This window comes from Mus musculus, chromosome 14 (assembly GCF_000001635.26).
Source record: "Mus musculus strain C57BL/6J chromosome 14, GRCm38.p6 C57BL/6J".
NCBI lineage: Eukaryota > Metazoa > Chordata > Mammalia > Rodentia > Muridae > Mus > Mus musculus.
In genome coordinates, this window is record NC_000080.6 from 33,227,947 (window position 1) to 33,249,395 (window position 21,449).

General features: G+C 48.6%; 1 protein-coding gene and 1 long non-coding RNA gene across 4 annotated transcripts in view; one reads left to right on the top strand and one right to left on the bottom strand.

Moving 5' to 3' along the window:
• The window catches only part of Arhgap22 (Rho GTPase activating protein 22), a 155,943-nt gene that overhangs the window by 13,953 nt on the left and 120,541 nt on the right, over positions 1–21,449 (top strand). The window lies entirely within an intron of this gene.
• Positions 1,725–3,997, bottom strand: Gm41130. The gene is made up of 2 exons (XR_874513.2): positions 3,686–3,997; positions 1,725–2,129 (listed from the first exon to the last, which is right to left on the bottom strand). It is a non-coding gene; the product is annotated as a predicted gene, 41130 (long non-coding RNA).

The window sequence follows — 21,449 nt, forward strand, 5'->3', positions numbered from 1 at the left end:
CATCTGTCATGTAATGCATCTCTATGCATCTACCCGCATCCCTACACATCTCCATACATTACAAGCACATTGACAGAAATGCTTGTTGCTCTTTTCTAAATCTCTGCAAGTCTGTTCCTTTTCCTTCAGCCCTGTTGTAGCTTGTGAGTCCCCTGACTCAGCTGAGTCCCTGGGGATCACAGACCTGCTCCATCAGGCCGAGCCGTATTAAATCATCTCTGTCCTTCTACCCTCAAGTGCACTCATTCTCTGTTCTATCCCCCACACATGCTCCCGTGCTCCCACACAATGCTCCCGTACTCCCACACATGCTCCCGTGCTCCCACACATGCTCCCGTGCTCCCACACATGCTCCCGTGCTCCCACACATGCTCCCGTGCTCCCGTCCCCACTGTTCCTCGTGCTCCCCCTCGGGATTTTCATTTTAGTTGTTGGCCTTCCAAGTCAAGACCAGTTTCCATCTCCCTGAAATTCTGTTACTCCATCGCTCTCACATCTCCATGTAGTTCATTACATTTTTCTTTTAGCTTTCTGAGTATACTGGCAGGGATTTTTTTTAAAGTCTTTATCTGTGAGATCCAAACAATAAGGAAATCAGAATTGCTGACGCTGTACAGCCCTGTCTCTCTTTGGTGTTTTTAAAAACCACACCTACTTATGGTGCGGCTTTTCTCAAATACCTGACAGGAAGCCGCTTAAGGGAGGAGGGTATATCTACTTCACCACTTCACCACAGGAGGCAAGGAGGCTGGGGCTCTGTCCATGGTGGGGGGAGCTCAGCTTGTTCTGTCTGGAAAGATCAGGAAGCAGAGAGCCTGGCCAGGAGCAGAGTTTCTGTGTGGCACTCACACCTCACTCCCCACGGCCCAGCGTCCTCCACTTACAGTCCCTGTCCGAAAGCCTCCGCAGCCTTATAAAAAACAGGGCCGCCAGCTGGGACCACATGTATGAACACTGCCCTGATGTGGGGCATTTCACACTCAAACTGTAATCTTTACTTTTGTTGGGGTTTTTGCTGTTGTTTGTGTTGCTTTGAGACAGGGCCTCACAGGCCGGTCTCAAACTTGTGACCCTTCTGCCTCAGCATCTGGAATGCTGGTATTACAGACAGAAGTAAGCCACCACACTTGCTAAAAATAGGTACTTTAGATAAGAGGTCAAGTTGCTGCCTCTATCATCTCTGTTATGTTCATACCTTATTCTTGCTTTTACTTTTAAATGTGGCTTCCTAGTGACCACCCTGTTCCCGTGTCGTTTACTAATCAGCTAGTAGCTGGCTGACTCTTCTGCCAGTAGATCTGTGGGAGGACAGAGAAGTCTCTCAATGGAGGGCCAACCCTACCCAGCTCTCCATTCCTGCTGAGTGCTCATGTCAACAATATGGCCAGGCTTAAGAATGGCAAGAGCACCGGGGAATGGGAGCCCTCTGTGGCCTTGTGTGCATACAGACCTACCACAAACATATGCCCCAAGCAAGAATGATGGTCTTTCTAATTCTAAGAGACTGCTTACTGTGTGTGGCTGTTGCTGACTGCTGAGAACTGAATGCTGAGAAGCATCCTTGCCTTCTGCCTAGCTTCATAATGACTTCATCCTTATACAACCTCTCTAAGAACTGAGCTAGAGGCCGTAGGCAAAGAGCAGCCCTAAGTAAGTAAGAAAACCACAGACTTGTATTGATCTTTCTCAAAAGTTCAGCAGTTATTTCAATTAATGGCATTTTCTTTTTAAATTATTTTTTATCTACATTGGGTTTTGACTGCTTGTGTTCCTGTATGGGGGTGGCATACCCCCAGGAACAGGAGTTACAGACAGCTTTGAACTGTCATGTGGGTCTTGGGAATTGAACCCAGGTCCTCTGGAAGAGCAGACAGTGCTCTTAATCGCTGAGCCATCTCCAACCCCTTAAAAGCATTCTGTAATGGGTTTCATGCACTTGGTAAACTCCTGGAATTCACAAGCCGTTGTGTCGGTTTTGTTGAGCTTCAGAGCTGCACGTCTCAGCTGTAGCTGGGAGTCTTGCCTTCTACCGCTGTGTATCGCTGGGTTTCCCTGAGTCTGCTTCCTCTTAGGAGACGGCTCCATTCTCTAGCTTTGCTGATACTCCACAGGTACTCATGCAAACATCACTTTGAATATGGAAGAGAAGTGGAAGGGTTGGTTAGAGCTGTTTGCATAATGATTGATTGCCAAAGTTATACCTGACACACACTATGCATTTAATTACTGTTGAGTGGATGTGTGACTTCATGAATGAATGAATGAATGAACAGCATAAGGGAAGGCTAATGCAGGTCATGGGACCTTGCTGAGGCCCTGAATAAGAATAAAAAGGCTGGGGATAAAAAGCTCTGCAGAGCACTTTACAGGACCAGGGAGCTACGGAGGCACCTGGGGCTTCCGGCTAGGAAGTGGAGTGGTTAGTTTGAGTGATGTAAGATCATCCTGCAGAAGCCAGCAACCTTCATAATGATGGTAAGCACACACACACACACACACACACACACACACACAGAGGCATGCCTAAGTTAGCGACACCTCATAACAACACACAGAAAGCAGAGCAAGGACAGAAGATGGCCCAGCTGCTACTTGTGCTGTTGAGGTGAATTGGCTAGGGTGGGGGGATGGGACAGACTGGTGTCAACCTCATTTGTCATTCCTTGAGAACAGTTCCAGGTTGGGTTTTTGAAATAGGCTCTCTCCCCGGGACCTGGTACTCAGTGGCTACACTGGCTGTCTGGTCAGTTCTGGGATCCTTGCTCTACCAAGCTCGTGCCACCATATTATAGCCTTTTTCCCCCTAACACTAGTTCTGAGAACCAAAGTTAGGCACAGCAGCTTGCTAACTTAGCTGCCTCCCCAGCCCCTTCCCTAGAGAGGGGGGGAGCTCTCTACAGAAAGTCACTGGCAGATTCTAGGGAGGGCAAAGCGCTGTCATCAGCTGCTCGGTTCCAGATGTTCACTGGGTAAGAGATGAGTCAGAAGTTAGATTTTTTCCCTTTTCTCTTCATTTCTACTTCTTATGCTTAGACCAAACTAAACCTGTTAACAGCCGCAAGGTCACCTTCTCCTGTGTCAAGCTCAGGTCATCTGGTGAATGTAGACCTGAGATAGCAATCCTTCCACTTTGCAGGTGAGAAAGCTAAGTCCCAGACAGGAAGCAGTGAAACTGTGTAAGTGTAGCTCCCCCAAAAATACATCTTAAATAAGGGCCACGGGCGATGTGGTATACTGGAGAGATGAGCCAGGAAGCAGGACTGTGGTTGGAGAACAACCAGAAGAAAAGGAGGCCACCACTGGGGCAGGGGTGGGAGACCATTTCTGTACCAACAGCCCCCTTGCAGAGGCTCTGGAGAAGGCTTGGAAGTCTTCAGTAGAAGGGCCTTAGCTTCCCAGCAGCCCCTTCCCAGTCTACTGAATTCATTTGCATGGCTCAGAAGGAGCCTGAAGCTGGAAGCCAGCAGTCAGCTCACCCAACAGGGAACTCATAACCACAGCTGAAGCCAGAGCTAGCCAAAGGTACAGCCATGAACAGTTACGCTTGGCTGAAACTACAACCTACCCAACCCAGTGGAGGACAGTGTGTGAACCGGAAACCCCATGACACAGGGGAACCCTGGTCTGGTGCAAAAGATAGAGAAAATGGTGAGCAGAGAGAGGGGTCCAGGAGAGGGTGAAGTACCTTATCTCAAGGTAGCCCCGAAGCCAGCCTGCCCTGGGAAGTTTTTCCTGAGCCTGGAAGTCTGTTGCTCACAAAAGGGGTCTGAGAGAGAAGTAGAGTGGTGTGCCTGGCCAGCTTAAGAAGACGCTCACTTCCTCACAGTTCCAGAAGCTAGAAGATGAAGGTGTAGGCAGGCTTGTTTTCTTCTACAGACCTCCCTTTGGCTTCAGGTTCTATCTTCTCCTATGCTTCTTGTAGTGACCCCTCTCTCTGTGGCTGTGTCCTTACATGCTCCTCTTTATAGGGACACCTCTCATAGAGCCACCATTGGGTGGCCCTAAATTGGATTCGAGCCACCCTATGACCTCATGTGACACAGCCACCCCTGGAAGAACCCTGTCTCCAGCAGCCGTATTCGGGGGCACTGGGACTTGCAGCTGCATCCTATGCATTTGAAGGGAACTCAGATCAGCATCCTTATTTGTCTCTCAACTCTGAAGAGCTACGAGGAACCTGTGCCCACGGAACAATGCTGGCAGAACCCTCAGCGAATGTCTAGACAGATATGGTGCCAGGCAAACTGCCCTCCAGGGAGTCGATGGGGGCTGAGACAGCAGCTTTCTCAGAGAGCCAGCTTCCTGTGGTCACTCCTGTTCCTGCCTTGGGGAACAGCTGGGGAAACAACACCCCTGTGGTGGGTGGAGAAATGAAAACCACAATGAGCCATGGCCTCTGTCCTCTATCTTCTGCATCTGCCCCATCCAGTCAACTCACTAATGCCCATCCTTTCACCTTATGCTGTCCGTTTGGGGGGGGGGGGGAGAGGATGCCATACTAGACCATCCATACATCGCTGTAGTGAGAATAGAGTATCAAATAAGCTAACAGAGGGCTCAGAGTAAGCCCCGAATATCCATGGGAGTTCCCTTCTGATAATAAAGCACTATTGTTAGTCTCTGATTGGTGTGTGTGTGTGTGTGTGTGTGTGTGTGTGTGTGTGTGTGTGTGTGTGTGTTGGCTCCGTGTACAGAACAACCTCCAGTGTCCATCCTCAGAAGCCACTGATTTTTTAAGGTGAGGTCTCTCATATTCCAAGTAACTTAATTTGGATGGCCAGAGGGCCCCAAGGATCTGTCTGTCTCCACCTCTCAGCACACACCACCATGCCCAGTTTTTACGTGGATCCTGGGAATAAAACCCAGGTTCACACATGTTTAAGCCAAGGAGCTAAGCGATGCTCCCAGCCCCAGCCACGTCCCAAGTCCTTTTGCAGCTTAAAAAGAAAATAATACAATGAAATGGTGGAGACTCAGAACCAGGGAGCTCATCCAGAGCCTGGCCTGCTGTCTGCCAGTTATTGTGAGGTTATAGAAGGAGTTCAGGCAGCAGAGGGGAGTACCGTGCACTCCAAAATCCCATTCTGGGAGGCAGAAACAGCTGCTTCCGTCCCCCAAGGACTCTGAGAAAGTGTTTCTCCTCTTTGGGTAGGAACACAAATGAATGGCTGCAGGCTGGGCTGAGCAGCCAGCTCAAGCCCTGTGCGTTGCATCCGTCACTGTGCCCATTTTCCAGCAGTATCTGCTGCTCACTGAGCCTGCAGGCTCTTGGAAGTGGGAGTGCACTGGGCCTTGGGAGTGCACTGAGATGGACATAGCAGGGGGCTGGTCAGGGAGGTGTTGGATGGAAACACAGGCACACAGTAGGCTCAGTTGACCACTTGCAGGAGCTAGATGGACTTACTATGACTGCCCTGTGTTGGGCAAGAGGGGGAGAGGTCTATAGCCTTAGGAAGAACAGGCTTAATGTTGACTCCTTCAGGAGAGGCTATACCTTGATTAAGAAATCCCCAGGGAAGCCAGGCGTGGTGTTGCACACCTTTAATCCCGGCACTTGGGAGGCAGAGGCAAGCAGATTTCTGAGTTCGAGGCCAGCCTGATCTACAAAATGAGTTCCAGAACAGCCAGGGCTATACAGAGAAACCCTGTCTCGAAAAACAAAAACAAAACAAAACAAAACAAATCCCCGGGGAGAATGTTTCCCCATGGAGCTTGGTCAGCAATATGGGGCTGACAGCCTTGTCCTCCTGATGGAGATAGCCAGGGGCCACCTAGCATTGCTCAAACTGGCAGGCTGGGCCTGAGATGCCAGCTTAGCCACTTCCTAGCCCTGACTTTTCAAATATCATACACATTTTTTTGGGCCTCATTTTCCTCTATTATATTGAAGCCACAAAGGAGTTTGCTACATGTGCAATTCAGGAGAGTGGTTCCTACTGTGTGGCATGTGCTTAGCACGTAAGTAATTTTTAACAATTGTGGCATTTGTTAAGGGCAGACACAACCATCCATACACGATACGCTCTGGCCACATCTTAGGTCTCTGGAAAGCAGGAGTGTCCTGAGCCTAGGGATAACTAGGATCTGCTGTCCCAGGATGTTCAGGAATGATCTGCTTGCCCTTGTAAGGAAGAGAGAAGAACCAAAGTCCAGCTGCAGCCACTGTAGCTCCCTCTGGGTCAGAGTACAGTGTCCGTCCTTCCCCTAAGGCCAAGTCTCCAGGGATTCACATGCAGGGGCAGCACCCCAAGTCCAAACAGGGCCTTTTATGAAGGACACGAGGTCCCTTCTTCCTTCTTCCAGGCTGAGCCAACCTCGTGTTCAGCCTTACATCTTGCTAATCGATGAGACTGGTAGCCTAAAGGATGCCCTAAATACCGCCCCCAGCTGTTCACACTGTAGACAGGAGCAACAGTACCCAGCCCCACCCGTGGCTCACAAGTGTGCTTACAATGATTAGGTCAGAAGTTAGTGTGTGCCCTTTGGCGTATCAGAGGACACTGACGTGCAAAATGAAGCTTTTGTCAAGAGGATCGAGCTGCTATGGTGGGAGCCGACACTGCTCCTCTGCATCCATCTCTCCACAGTCCTGAGTTCCCGATCCGCACATAGCACCCGCATACTCCAAACCCTGCTGCGGCGGTCCCTGGCCCCATCCTCAAGAGCTGGCTTGTTTGAAAGATGACAGCTGCCTTTTGCACATCTGTCTTGTGTTCTCAGATTCTCCAATATCCATGAGGTTTCTAACAATTCAGTTCTTGAGCTGAACTATCCAGGGTGAGCACATAGCCTGTGGGGCTGTAGACTAGACTCAGACTCACAGAACCACCCTGACTCCTGGGGTCCATCACGAGGTGCCTTGGTCACCTACGCTTCTGTCCTCTCAGCTCCTTATCCAAGGATTCCCTCCACCCCTCTCAGCTTCAATAACTCACTGGGACAACTCACAAAATTCAATAATTTGTTGATTTATTGTAAGAGGTACATCCCTGGACAACCCGATCGTAGAGACAATAGAGCAAGGGCTGTGGGGGAGGGGGAGGAGCTGCCACACCTCCTCGGGATATGCCAGGCACCCAGAACCAACCAAAATGCTCCCTGAAGGAACTTTCATTAAGGGATGCTATACTCACATCCTAGGTGCCTAGGTGTGACTGACCAGGTCAGACCACTCATCATGGTGGTTAAATTGAGCCCCTCCCCTCAACTAGTCACCTAGTTGGTTTATCTGGCAACCTGACCCCACTCTTCCAGAATCACTCCATTAACAGAAACTCCAGTGCCAGGCCACACAATCCTGATGACCTGAATTCGGTCCCCAAAACCCAAATAAAAGTGGATAGTGAGAACCAACTCCACAAACTTGTCTTCTGACCTCCACCTCCCATGTGTGCCTGTGCATATCACACACACACACACACACACACACACACACACACACACACACACACACACACAAGAATAAACAAAATAAAAAAGTGTTTAAAGACACAGGAGCCTTTGAGAAGCAAAAGACCACCCCCCACCCCCCATCATTCAGAAGCTTCCAATGAGAGCCACGCCAGGGATAAAGCATAAAGACTCATCTTGAGTGTCTCCTGTTAGAGCCCTCATTGCCTGGGAAGTGATGGGTGAGACTCCCTCACAACCCTGCTAGACGGTATTCAGAGCCTTATTTTAAAGAAGGAACAGGTAATGGACAAGGCCCAGCCATGCTCGACAGTGTCCAGCGGGCTTTGGATGTCAGTGCTGGCTCAAGATGAGTAACTGAGAGCTACTCACACGGCCCAACAGTAAAAAATAAATTTAAAACAATCTTGTTTTGCATGGAGAGAGAAAAGCCACCCTCACCACTAATAGTTTCAAGAAGTGGCATTCTGTGATCACTTTGACTTCCTCTGAGTAGTATGAGAGCTAATGAGTCCCAGGGGACATGCTGTGCTGGCTTCCTCTTCAGGGCCGTGCGCCTGTGGACACTGCTGACTTTTAGCCTGCTAACAGGAGCTTGGTGTTTGGGCCCACATTTTATAAGCATCCAGGAAACCCTCTTACTACCAAATCCTATGAAGGGCGAGAGGTGAAACCAGACTTGGACCCCAGAAACTGGTCTGAGATGCAAGATTGTACATCTAACTCATAATTATTATGATACAATATCTTTTCCTAAGGGATCCAGTGGGAGTCCTGGGCATACACATACACCCACTCAAATCTGCTGTTGGCCAGCCCTCTTTCTGCTGTGCAATGCCCCAGGTCTCTACGTCCCTTGCTGGGTGGGAGAGTAGCAGCCCCACCCTGAAGGACATCGGAGCATCCATCCAAAGATGGTGAGTGCAGAAGAGGAATGCCAATCTCATTGTCAGGGACCAAAAAGGGCCCAGGCAGTCTTCAGAGGTGATCAGACAATGTCACCTAGCGGGAGGTCCCTGGCTTAGGTCACTGAGACATAGTTTGTAAGTAGCCATCCGGGTCCAAAGGTTTTCGGTCTCTTGAAAATGAGGTTTCCTCTTGCCATCTATTGAAATTTGAACCACACATTAGCATCTCCAAAATGCACTGGAGGGCTCACTAGACCTAAAGTCCTTTTTCCATTTCTCAGTATGAGCATGTTGAATAAATCTTTCTCCACTTTTCATTTTAAAATTTTTAATAAAATAAAAATATAGGGCCTAGAGAGAGGCCTCATTAATTAAGAGCACTGGCTGCTCTTCTAGAGAACCAGGGTTCAATTCCTAGCACCCAGATGGCAGCTCACAAGTGTCTGTAACTTCAGTTCCAGGGAATCCAACAGACATACATGCAGGCAGAACACTAATGCACATAAAATAAAAAATGAATTGTTTAAAAATACACACACACATACATACATACATACATACATACATACATACATACATACATACATACATACATGGGGATGGTGTTTCTGGCCTGGGCCAAATTTTAAGGAAGCAGGGATGGTCTGCTGGCATTAAACTTTCAGACTTTCTGCTCCTTGCTCCTAAGGCACTCTGGGACCCCATGGCCTGAGCATGTTTCAGAGTTTATACCATAAACTATATCCCCACTGCCCCATCTTGCTTTAGATGGGTCTCTGATCACATCTTGCCTAAACCACTCCCACCCTCTGCTCACCATCCCTGCATGGTCAGTGGAGGCAGTTTGCCTGTGTGAGGGCCACGCTGGGATAGAAGCTGCAGCCTTGTTTGGAAGGATGAGGCCAGTGACGGAGCTGCTGACCCTCTCACTGAGGCGGTGGACGAAGTCTGGCGTTGCCATCCATACTCAGAGCAGATGCCGCCTGTGCTGGGCCGTAATTCCCATCTCCCCATGGCAGCTCCGGGACTCCGGCTTCCCTTTCCTTTCTGGGGTGTGTGGATGCTGCTCATTGCTCCTGTTCACTCGGCTTGTGACTTTTCTGAATGACTTTGGTGCATATTTCTTGTCACGTGGGACTGTTGACGTTTATGCCATTCTTTCAAAGGCTAATTGCTAATTGAACACAGATTTTTAAACACTGCACAGAAATTCTTCTCATCTCCGTGGTATCTTGATACATGCCTCCCACACTAACAGCTCTGCCCCAGACCTTATGCTGAGAAGAGTCTGAAGACCACCGGGAGGTGACAGCTCAGGACTTCCTGGGCACGTTGTCATGGATTATATCTGAGCTGCTCTCCGCAGGCTTGATTTGAGTGTTTGTTCCCCAGCTTGCAACCCTTTCTTGAAGGCCATCGTGCCCTGGGGGTAGAGGCTGGCAGGTGGGAGTAGGTTGATTTAAAATAATACCCTGGTTTCCATCTATGGGCTCTGCTTATGGGCTGCCTTTATGTGAGCATCACTGTCTTCTGTTCCCATGCCATGCCTTCCCTAGGACAGACTGAAATCACTCTGAAACCTGGGATCTGAAAAAACCTTTATCCCTTAAGTTGTTTCTATTGGGCATTTTGGTTGCAACAAGGCAAAAATACCACAGGTTTACATACGTTCAATTATGCCTAAACTCTTCTCTCCAAACATCTCACCCGCAATCACTTTCTCTAGAGCTTTGTCTTGGTCTAATTTCTGTTCCGTTATCTACTGCCTGAAGCCCCAGGAACCAAAACATTTGCCTCTGAGAGCTTTTGAGGGGAACCCCTGCTCCCTGCTTAGCAGGGAGCGTTCTGGGCTAGGGAGTTTAAGGCAATGGCCCAGCAGAGCCATCACTCCCTACAGTAAGGGTGCTGTAAGGTTTCTGGGAGCTCTTCCCTGACCTAGAGAATTGGAACAGGCCTTGAAGGTGGTTGGACCAAGTGTTACAAAGCTGAAATTCCTGATCTCTAGCTCAGGGTTCTAATTAAGGATTTCCCAAAGTTCATGTAAGTTTGGGTTAATTTTCTAGTTTGTGTGTGTGTGTGTGTGTGTGTGTGTGTGTGTGTTTAGAGGATTTCATACAAGTTTTGGTCATGTTTCCTCACCGTCGATCCCCCAACTCTTCCCATATCCACTACATATTCCTTTTTCACCCAACTCTGTGTTTCCTTTCCCCGTCAAAGCCAATTTATGCTGCCCAAATATTCTGGGAGGTGTGCTCCACCACTGGAGCTTGGTAACTTATCCGGGGCTACTTTCCATAAGTTAACTGAGCCTTTACCTCCCGGCAGCTAAGAACTGCCAATGGTTCCTCATTAATTATTTTTTTAAGATTGATTGATTGATTGATTGATTGATTGATTGATTATACATAAGTACACTGTAGCTGTCTTCAGACACACCAGAAGAGGGAGTCAGATCTCATTATGGGTGGTTGTGAGCCACCATGTGGTTACTCGAATTTGAACTCATGACCTTCGAAAGAGCAGTCAGTGCTCTTACCCGCTGAGCCATCTCACCAGCCCTCCTCATTAATTTTTAAAGTTCTAACACGCTGCCTTGCCAGCTCTTGTGGGCTTCTGTTGTTATTGTTGTTGCTGGTGTTGGGGAGAAGATGTTTCTTCTTAAGTGAAATTCCTCTGTTACTTCGTTTCCCGGCTTTCCGCTCATTTACTCTTTTTTTCTTAATTGCCATATACTCATTGTAGAAAATGACACTTCCTGCATGGAGACCATGTAGTTTCATCTTACACACCAGCCCCCATGACCCACCTCCACTGTTTATTTTTAAATACACGTTTTGAATATTCTATTCAGTGTTTTTAGTTGGAAGTCTTTGTGTCTTGCCTTGGTTTTTCCATGAGACTGGTTGGGTGGTAGAAAGTTCAAAACATTGCCAGGGTTGAAATTTGTTGGTAATGGCTAAATCCTGCTCTCCTACACTCGTACAGGGAATCTACTTTTGGGTTATACACAGCATCGCAGGCCAGATGCTCTGCACACTGTGCTGTCCCACTGCCAGCCCAGCCCTTTCCTCAACACACCACAGTGAGCCACACAGGAAAGTGCTCCTCGTGCCTCCTGTCTGGGTTCTCCTGCTTCTCTGCCTATGCTGTTAGGGCTCTTAGCCAATCCCCAAACCCCTCCTCTGATGGTCTGTAGATGTGGGGGCTCCCAGAGTCCACTCTTGATTTCTTTTTACCTTTCACATTCTTCTTGATGGTCTGTCACAGTTACAGTCCCTGCCAAGACTCTCCTCTGAATGACATCCTTATATCCAAGTCTCTTCTCAACTCTCCACCTAATGTCCCTCTGTGGTCAAGACCACGCCCAATGGATAGGACTCTATGAGACCTGTTTGGTTCTAAGGACACTTCTACTTGGCTGAGGTTGCCTCTTTTGCTCCTCTAATGATCCAGGAAATGAGAGCAGATGAGACAATGGTGGGAAACCGTGAAGACCAGTGCTGGGCTTGAGATGAAGCTGAAGCTATGAAGTTACCAGGCTACAAGGCTATGCTGCCTGTATTAGTTAGGGTTTTACTGCTGTGAACAGACACCATGACCAAGGCAAGTCTTATAAAAAAACAACATTTAATTGGGGCTGGCTTACAGGTTCAGAGGTTCAGTCCATTATCATCAAGGTGGGAGCATGGCAGTATCCAGGCAGGCATGGCACAGGAGGAGCTGAGAGTTCTATGTCTTCATCCAAAGGCTGCTAGTGGAAGACTGACTTCCAAGCAACTAGGGTGAGGATCTTATACCCACACCCACAGGGATATACCCGTTCCAACAAGGTCACACCTATTCCAACAAGGCCACACCTTCAGATGGTGCCACTCCCTGGTCCAAGGATATACAAACCATCACACTGCCTGTTTTGTTATCAAAATGGGTGCTCAGAGGATTTGTTATGCAGTTGCTCATCAATGTCCTGCAAGAAAGCCATTTAGTCACATGTCAGTGGTCACAGAGATTATAGATCACGCCTTGGACAATACCAGATGATGGCCAGGAACCCTAATAGTCTCTGGGAGCCAGTTGAAGGAAAGCAATTTGTGAACAGTAGACCCTGACAGACAGAGGCATAGACCTAAGCTTCAGTTGGGTTTTGAAACAGATCAAGATAAAATATAGGCTGTGAGGAAAGTCTCTTGGTAGGAGGACCTCCCCTGGAGGTTTGGAAACCACAGTCAGTGATGATCAACAAGAGTCTCATGAGGAAACAGAATGAAGGGCTGGAGAGATCAGGTCTGGGAAGATGATCTGTGGCTTCCAGGCTGAGATGAAGTTGGTAGCACAACCAGGAAAATAGGGAAGGAAATGACTTCAGTTCGAGAATGGACAAGGGGAGACTGTGTGTCTGTGTTGGCTTCTGAAGAAAACAAGGTCAAAGAGATGAGGAACAGGGAAGCTTGGGCTGAAGGGTAAGATGAACGCAGGTTTCAGTTCTAACTAGAAGGCAACCAAAGAAGCTAAGGCAGAAGAAGAAATTTATTGGAAGTTTACAAGACTCTTTGGGAGTTGAAGCAGGCTTGGAAAATGATCAGAAGTGGCAGAGGTTGTGGAGGAACTTCATGCTAGCAGCACAGGCCAGCAGACAGCCAGGACCCTGCTTCAGGGCATCTCCCCACGCTGCAGGGTGCTGTTGTCAGTGCAGAACACTGTCCCTGCTGCAGGCTATCAATTTGACTTTGTTCAGGTTAACTGGGCCAAAGTCATACTGGGTGCCAAGCAGATCAGCTCTTTGTGACTTCCAAAGAGGGATCTGGGGAGTTTCAGGGATGGACTAGAAGCTGTCCAGCAGCAACCAAGCTCTAACCCAGAGAGCAAAACACTGGGATGTCTGTGGCCTTGAGAAAGGAAGCAGCAAGGAATGGACTAAAAGTGCCAAAGGCAAGGAAGTGAATGGAAGCAGACAGAGGCGTCAAGGTGAGAGGCTTCCTCTTAGAGGATGTGAGTAGGGAGAAAGGGAGCTGTGGGAGAGGAGTGAACGCAGAAGGGGCTCTGGGACAATCCGCTCTTGCCCTCTGCTCAGGGCACTGCCTCTCCTCACATCTCAGGCAGGTGTTTGAACCAGGGACCACACTTGTTAAGCAACAATGCAGAACTGACCAGAACAGTCCATCTTTATTTTCTCAAACATAACCTTTGACCTTGACTTCAGGGAGGAGAACTCACTTCAGATGCTCACTGGACCCCCTTGAGATCAGGGGCTACTCTTAGCTTCTGGGCAGCTCATGGAAGCAGCCCTACCTCTCTCTGCCACACCCTGCTTCAGGGGTGACCATAGCTACTTGGACTCTTGGTGAATCCTTGTCCCATGATCAGGAACACTTTGATCTGCTGGAGAGACCATATGTCCCTCTTTCCTCTTAGCCCCAGACTGACAGAAGCTGAAGACTCTCCCTGACCAGTAGTGAGGGCCAGCCATAGGTATCCCCACCTCCCTTAGAGGCCCTGACCCACATATGAACTGACAGAAACTTCTCCTCTGAGAAACTCACTGGAAAAAAAATACTCAACAAATTTTCAGCTGAAAGAATTTATTTTTAATCTGAAAGTCACTCAGTACAACAGAGTCCCAGGTACTTGTCCAGCTTAAACAAAGACTCTTAGATGAGCAGTATCAACTATTGAACTTGACATTTACAGAAGCTTAAAAGTGACACACAGGTATAGACAGAATACCCTTGTTACCTGGAGGCAGGAGTGACATGAACTGCCATTACCTATTTATTCTCTTGGGGTGAGCCTCAGTCTTAGTTACCGTTCTGTTGCTGTAAGGAGACAGTATGACCAAGATAACTTATAGAAGAGTTATTGGGGACTTACAGTTTCAGACAGTGAGTCTCTGACCATCATGGTGGGAAGCATGGCAGCAGGCAGGTAGGCATGGTGCTGAGCAGTAGCTGAGAGCTTACATCTTTATCCCCAAGTAGGAGACAGAGAGAGCTATCTGGGAATGACACTGGATTTTGAAACCTCCAAACCCTGCCCTGCCCACCCAAACTCTTCCAGCAAAGCCACATCTCCTAATCCTTCCCAAACTGTTCCACCAAATGAAGACCAGTATTCAAACACATGAGCCTATGGAGGCCATTCTCAATCAAATGACCACACTCAGGTTTCCAGCCAGCTCTGTGCTTTTCTCCTCTTGAGATGTTCCCAGCCAATGGCCAAGGAGAGTGGTAGCAACTAAAGTCATGTCCTTCTTGAGGAAGACCTTGTAATGGCAACACAAGTGTGTGGAACACAGGTCTGACCTCCGAACTTGTAATGACAACACAACACAGGTCTGACCTCCTCTGCCCAAAGCCAGACCTATTCAGTGGCACAGCTCCCTAGAACTCCCAGCAGGCAGAGATGCTCCTGTGAAGATGAAGTTGACATGTGACAAGCTATTGTGTCTCAACCAGATTGGTTCACCTAAGCTCCTCTCCTGGGGAATAAGAATACAGGTGTCACCAGGACTGAGGTCAAGTTGCATCAGCTACAATTTCTCATCGCTGGGACAAAGTACCCAAAGAAAGGCGACTTAAGGGAGGAGGGGGTTATTTTGACTCACAATTTGAAGAGACAATCCATTGTGCCAGAGAAGCCATGGTGGTTAGAGGCAGTCTGCTTACATCTGGGTGGATCGGGCAACAGAGAGATGAAAGCTAACACACGCTTGCATCCTCCTTTTTTCCTTCTTATTCAGTCTGGGGTCCCAGCTCATGAGATAGAGTAGCCCATACTCAGAGTCCATCCTCCTTCCTCAGTTTATCCTCTCTGGAAACACAACCATAGGTGTGCCCAGATGGATGGACGTCTCCTAGGTCATTCCAAGTTGACACTGACAATCAATCAGTATAACTTCGGGGCTTTGTAAGCAAGCCTCCCTGCTCTGGGCTTCTTCCTCTTGGCCTGGTCTGGTATATATGGGTGGTTTTTCAATGTGTGATTTTTAGAGTCTGTATCATTATCCTGACATGGATAACAAGACACAAAATAGACCACTCCATGAAAAGTGGAAATCTAGGACTCTGGATCCTCCCCAGGGGCCTGGCTATGGATGACAGTATGCACCATGAGCTGCAACACGTGGACAACACTAATAAAAAGATCAGTGATGACAGGATTGTGGTCAGGGAGAAAGGCCTGCCCCTCTGGAGTAGGCTCCTGCAGTGGCCACCCTCCCGGTGGTGACACAGATAGAGGATGTGCCCATAGACACCAAAGTAGCACAAAAGTTGACCTTTGAATCCCACAAAATTTCACAATTTAAAGATTTAGAAAGAGTGCTGCCAAGGACCAGCCTTGACTTGGAGAAGGGTTCTGAGGAAGGGGTGTCTGGAACAGCAAAACAACCAAACTGAAGTCAAATCGTGGATTCAAGCTAACAACCTATGCTCCGCTTGAGACAGCTTTCCAGATTGCTCTCTCTCTCTCTCTCTCTCTCTCTCTCTCTCTCTCTCTCTCTCTCTCTCTCTCCCTCCCTCCCTCCCTCTCTCTCTCTCTCTCTCTCTCTCTCTCTCTCTCTCTCTCTCTCTCTCTCTCTCTCCTGCTTTCTCTGGAGATCTCCAGACAGCTCTCTTTCTATATATATTTTTCTGCTCAAGACAGTTCTCCAAGCAGTTCTCTCTTTTTCTTCTAAAAAGTTCTCTGGATAGCTCATCTCTTGTAGATCATAAGCCCAGTCTGATATTTTACGTATCACTCCAGTCATTTACTCCAGGTTTCCTTTTGATTATTCTATGAATCATCATCCTGTGAACCCAGCCCCTTAATTTTTAGAAAACAGCAACCACACATTTTCTTTTAACATTGCAAAAGAATTCAGAGATCTGTCTGCCTTTGTTAAGCACAGGTGATAACTAGCTGGTTGGGACCCCATCCTGAAATGACCATTTCTACCACACCTGGGCCCAACCTAGCTCTGTCACAGGATGGTCCTGAACCTAGGAATCTGTCTGCCTTTGTAAGCAGAAACAAAGAATTTAGCTGAGGATCTCCTGAGGTCCCCTGGATCTCTCTCTCTCTCTCTCCTTCCTTGGAGCTTCCTGACAAGGGGCCTCTCAGCACAGCTGATTTCGTTCCTTTAGATTCGTGAGGACTCTCATATAACTCACATGGCATCCTTACTTTTTTTTTGAGAAATTATATATTTTTGAACCCATGATTTTAGAGTTCTTTTCCACAGCCTTAAGGGCTGTCCTGAAGGTCCCATCATTTACCATTTTGCTGAGACTTTAGCCTCCCAGACTCATGCTTTTTCTGATTATCATGGAGTCATTAGTGTTAATAGGGAGGACATTCCTTGAAGGAGGAACTAAAATACGTACATTCTTATACAAACAAGCCTTACACACACAACAGCCATCAACAGGCCCACACCTGCTGGCCCTGTCCCAGGGGCAGGAATCATATCATTCTGTCCTTATTAAGGCCGTGACAGACTTGGCAGAGAGCATTAGTCCAGGCTGACGATGTGTGTGAAGTTGGTATTTAATTATAGAAGAGAGTCAGCAAGAGTTCATAGTCTATTTCCAGTCTCTCTCTCTCTCTCTCTCTCTCTCTCTCTCTCTCTCTCTCTCTCTCACACACACACACACACACACACACACACACACACACACACACATCCAGGTCTTGTAGAGGAAGGTCCCTGGAGCCTTAAGGATGGGTGATCCACTCTAGTCATATTCATGAACAATGTGCTGACCCTGGAGGACGTTTCACACTTTCACAGGCAAAGGCCAGATAAAACCACAGATCCAATAGAAAGTTGACTGTGGTAACAGAGAGGACCAGCCATGTAATGGTCCCCATGATGACCAGTCACTTCTGCTTTCCATACCCAAGTGGAATGTTTCCAGGCTAGCAGTGAGAGCTCGGCTCCACACAGCTGTTTGGGACTCAGACTGCATGGCCCTTACCACCTTCTAAGGTGCCCTGATCCTAGGTGGCCAGAAAATGCAATTGAGCTTGAAACCTCAGAGCATCCATGAGGAAGGAGAGGACTGATTTGGATAGAGACCTAGCATTCTCCATTCAGAGCAGGGGCCCCACACTGGCCCCACACTGGCTGGATCACATGGTGTGGGTTGTAGAGAAGGGGGCAGAAATGTACCCATTTGGGCAGGAGGAGTCTATTCCCTATCTTAGACCAGGTCCCTAGGCACCTCTGGCTTGGATCAGAGGGATGTGAAGAGAGAGGTGATTCCTGGGCTCTGGATTAGTGCTACCTGACTTCCATGCTGTGAGTACTCCTCGAATAATAGCACTGAACTTAACGAGATCCACATGGCTGTTGGGGGTAGTTTTATGCTACCGCCAGGACCAGCCTTACTACCAGACCCCACCCAGCATCCTTTTGCTCTACTGCCTTCACTCTTCCGGGAGGTGACCACACTACCAGCCCCCTTCTAGCTTCTTTCAAATCTGTGGATAAAAGACACACACAGTTTGTTCCTTTACAATTGCCTTCTTGGCACAATTGTTGGGCATTACTGTCTCCCTCCTGGAAAAGCATGCCCTTACCAATTTATTATCTGTCTCTCCACTTGCCCTAAACTTCAGTGGCTAGTCCCTCCTAGGCCCTGCCAAACATCCATGACCACCTGCCTGCAGTGGAGGCCACAGGCTCCCTCCGAGACTTCACATGGTTGTTGCTTTCTTCTTCCTCCAAAGCATGGCAAAAAACACCCCTCTCCCTTCTTTGCATCTCATTTTCCTCCTGGAACCTGGAAGTCCCATCTGTACCTTCCACCCAACAATTGGCTCCTGCTTTCTTTACGGACAAATCAAGAACCAAATGGGGAACAGGACCTTAGCATCAGACCCGCCCCCTTCACATGATAATGGGAAAATATAGTATGTCCATATGGGTGACTTAACTAGATTAGGAAGTGATAAGTTTTGTAACACAATTTACTCAATTACAGGTTTATACTGTTCAATTCCTGAGAGTGTATGTCTTAAACTGTTGGCTTTGCAAACTTACTAAAAATTTAACCATCAGCTTCCTTACATATTTACGCCAGCTAGCTAGCTGGGACCCCACTAGATAGGCAGCTGGAAAGTTAGTTGTGATGGCCTGGCTGAGTGACAGGCTAAGGAGGTGGCAGCAGCCTCCTCACAGCAGGGAACAGAGGCTACTCTCAGCAGCCTGGCAGGGAGCAGAGGTGCTGGGGACAGACGTTGGAGAGCCAGGTCAGCATCGCTTCCACATTGGCCTTTGCACGGGCGTGCTTCTGCCGCAAGTCCAGAAGCTTCTGGAGACAGGAAACAGGGATCCACTGTCCATCTGGCCTCTTTGTGAAAATTAGAGAAAAGTTCCCCCTCCTTGCTTCTACTCTAAAAGCTTGCTGGCCCAGCCCAAACCCAACCCCACGCCCTCTACTGGATACTTCTGCGCACTGCACGGATTATACAACAGCACCAGAGCACAAGGAATTTCTTTCTCATTAGTGCATGGGGTTCTTTTTGGCTGAATAAATGATTGACACATGTATCTCTCCATAATAAGGCCTCTCCCTTAGGACAGCCACAGGCAAAGACCCCTTGGCAGCCTTGGTCCCAGGCATGTGGGGCAATGGTTCCATCCCCTGGCTACATAGAGGTCACAATCTCGCAAGCCTAAGGATGGCTGTGCATCCCATGCTGGTTAAGAAAAGCAGTAGTGAGGTATGCAGGCACTGTTCTGCAAAGTCTGCAGGGTGCAGCCAAGGGAGAGAGCCACAGTAATGAAATGCCCTGGCTCTGGGCTGAATGTGTTGCTGGGCGGGTATTCCATCAACAAATGTGCTTTTAACAGGTGTTTCTGGAGAGTTCTGCTCCTTTCAGTCCCCTCACACCCTTCAGGGTCTGCTCCACAGCTGAACTTAGAAAATGCTGAATGATGTGACGTGGGAGAGGTGCAGAGGCAGAGTTGAGCCAGTGGGATCACAATGTTTGGGGTGGGGGTGGGGTAAGGGCCACACTGTGAGACAGAGCTAGGGGTGGTGGGGAGGGCGAGGGCAGAGGCCTCCCAGACTCCAAGTTACTTCCTTTGCAGATCTTAGCTTGCACCTAGAGGAATAACACTGCTTACTCAAATACAAGCTATTCAGAGTCTTCACATTCAACAAATCCCTTAGCCTCATTCTTGCCCTCACCGGCACCCTCTAGCCCTGAAAGGATCCAGAGACTTCCAGGGTCCACTGCTTCTTGCTGAGGCAACACACCCCCTTCCAGCTGCCGCCTGTGAATCCTGCATCAGAAGGACTAGGAAGAGTCTGGAGTCAGGTCAAGAGAATGAAAGAGCTGCCACTTTGCTCTCCACCCATTGAGCCCATGGTCCCAATCACATCAGCCCCGGCCCTTTCAGACTTGCCTCCTGAGTCTGAGCCTGAGCCCAGAGCCTGTGGTTTTGTTCCTCAGACTCTAGTGGCCAGAGAAGCAGGCAATGAGAGCCGGCAATGACTTGAAGTCCCGGGGAAGCAGCTGCACAGGAAAAGCTCCCGGAGGCGGTTTCTTAAGCAAAACAATCGTGAGTAGCCCTGGGCCGAGGCTCTGGCATTCGCTGGCCTGGCTCAGGGGGACACTGGCCAGGCTGCATTACTCACAGATGGTTTCCGGATTGCTCAAGATGCTGTCACTGGCCACGGGACTTGCCCTGTGACCCTGCTGTCAACATGTGAATTGTCCAGCTCCGTATTCTCTCATCCTTCCTGGGTGGACTCTGTCCTAGCCTGATCTGGGTTGTACTTGGTCTTAAAGGAGAGGGGCTCTGCAATGGTGTTCCTGATCTGTCCATTCATAGTCTTTCATGTGTGTATATATGCGTGTGTGCACATGTGTTTGTTTAGTGCACATGTATGTGTATGCATTCCCATAGATGTGGATACACATATGTTCTTGAGTGCACATGGTAGAGGTTACCCTAACATTGGCTGTCTTCACTCTCCAATTACTATATTGAAGCAGGCTCTCTCACTTGAACTCAGAGCTTACCAACTAGTCTAGCTAACTAGCTGGTTGCCAGAATTCCCTATCTCTACCTCTAAGCACTAGACTTACAGGCACACTGATATGTCTATGCAGGATTTGCGTGGGCTCTTATGATCCAGACTCTTGTCCTTGTGCTTGCATGATAGGCATTTTACCCACTAGGCCATCTCCCCATCCTCTATGCATAGGGCTTTTTATGAGGTAGTTTGGGGCTCATGGCTGGGAGGGCAGGAAGGCCAGTCCTAGGAAGGTGTGCAAGGGCTCAGGGAAAGTGCTCAGTGTCTCTCTCAACTGGTAGGATGGAGAGTTTCACAGGCATGTGCTAAAAGCATAGCAAGGCCTGTGATGCTGGAGCAATGTGCGAGAAGTTTCCAGAGGCAGAGGTACAGGCAGTGGGAGCAGGGGACACACGGCATATGAAAGGGGACACATGGGACCTCATGTGACCCATACAGAGCACTGCAGGAGGAACTTCTCTAGATTATGGCCAAGTTTGGCAGCAAGGCATGGGACAGAGGGGAAGGCATGACAGACTGTGAAAGGCCTTGGACACCATGTCAGGATACCTACGCCTCGATCTGAGGAGTGAGCTAAGACTTGAAGAAGGGGCTTTGAGCTGACTGGGACGGCCTGCTCTCTGCAGGCCTGTTAACCTGGACGTGGGACTTAGCTCACCTTTCAGTGTTGCCCCTCGATCTTCAGTCTTCTCTCCCTCCAGGAGCCCTCCTTCCCCTGCAGCTGTTGCAAGTGGGTAACTGTCAGTGAGACACTGACAAGAGCCACATAAATATCTGGGGGGGGGGGGGGGGGAGAGATGGCTCAGAGGTTAAGATCACTGTCTGCTCTTCCAGAGGTCCTAAGTTCAATTCCCAGCCACCACATGGTGATTCACAACCATCAATAGTGGGTTCTGATCCCCTCTTCTGGCATGCAAGTGTACATGCAGATGAGCACTTATATAAATAGAATTTTAAAATCTTAGAAAGAAGGAAAGAAAGAAAGAAAGAAAGAAAGAAAGAAAGAAAGAAAGAAAGAAAGAAGGAAAGAAAGAAAGAAAGAAAGAAAAGAGAAGGAAGGAAAGAAAGAAAGCTGAGGAGGGCTACATGGGGGAACTGGGACAGG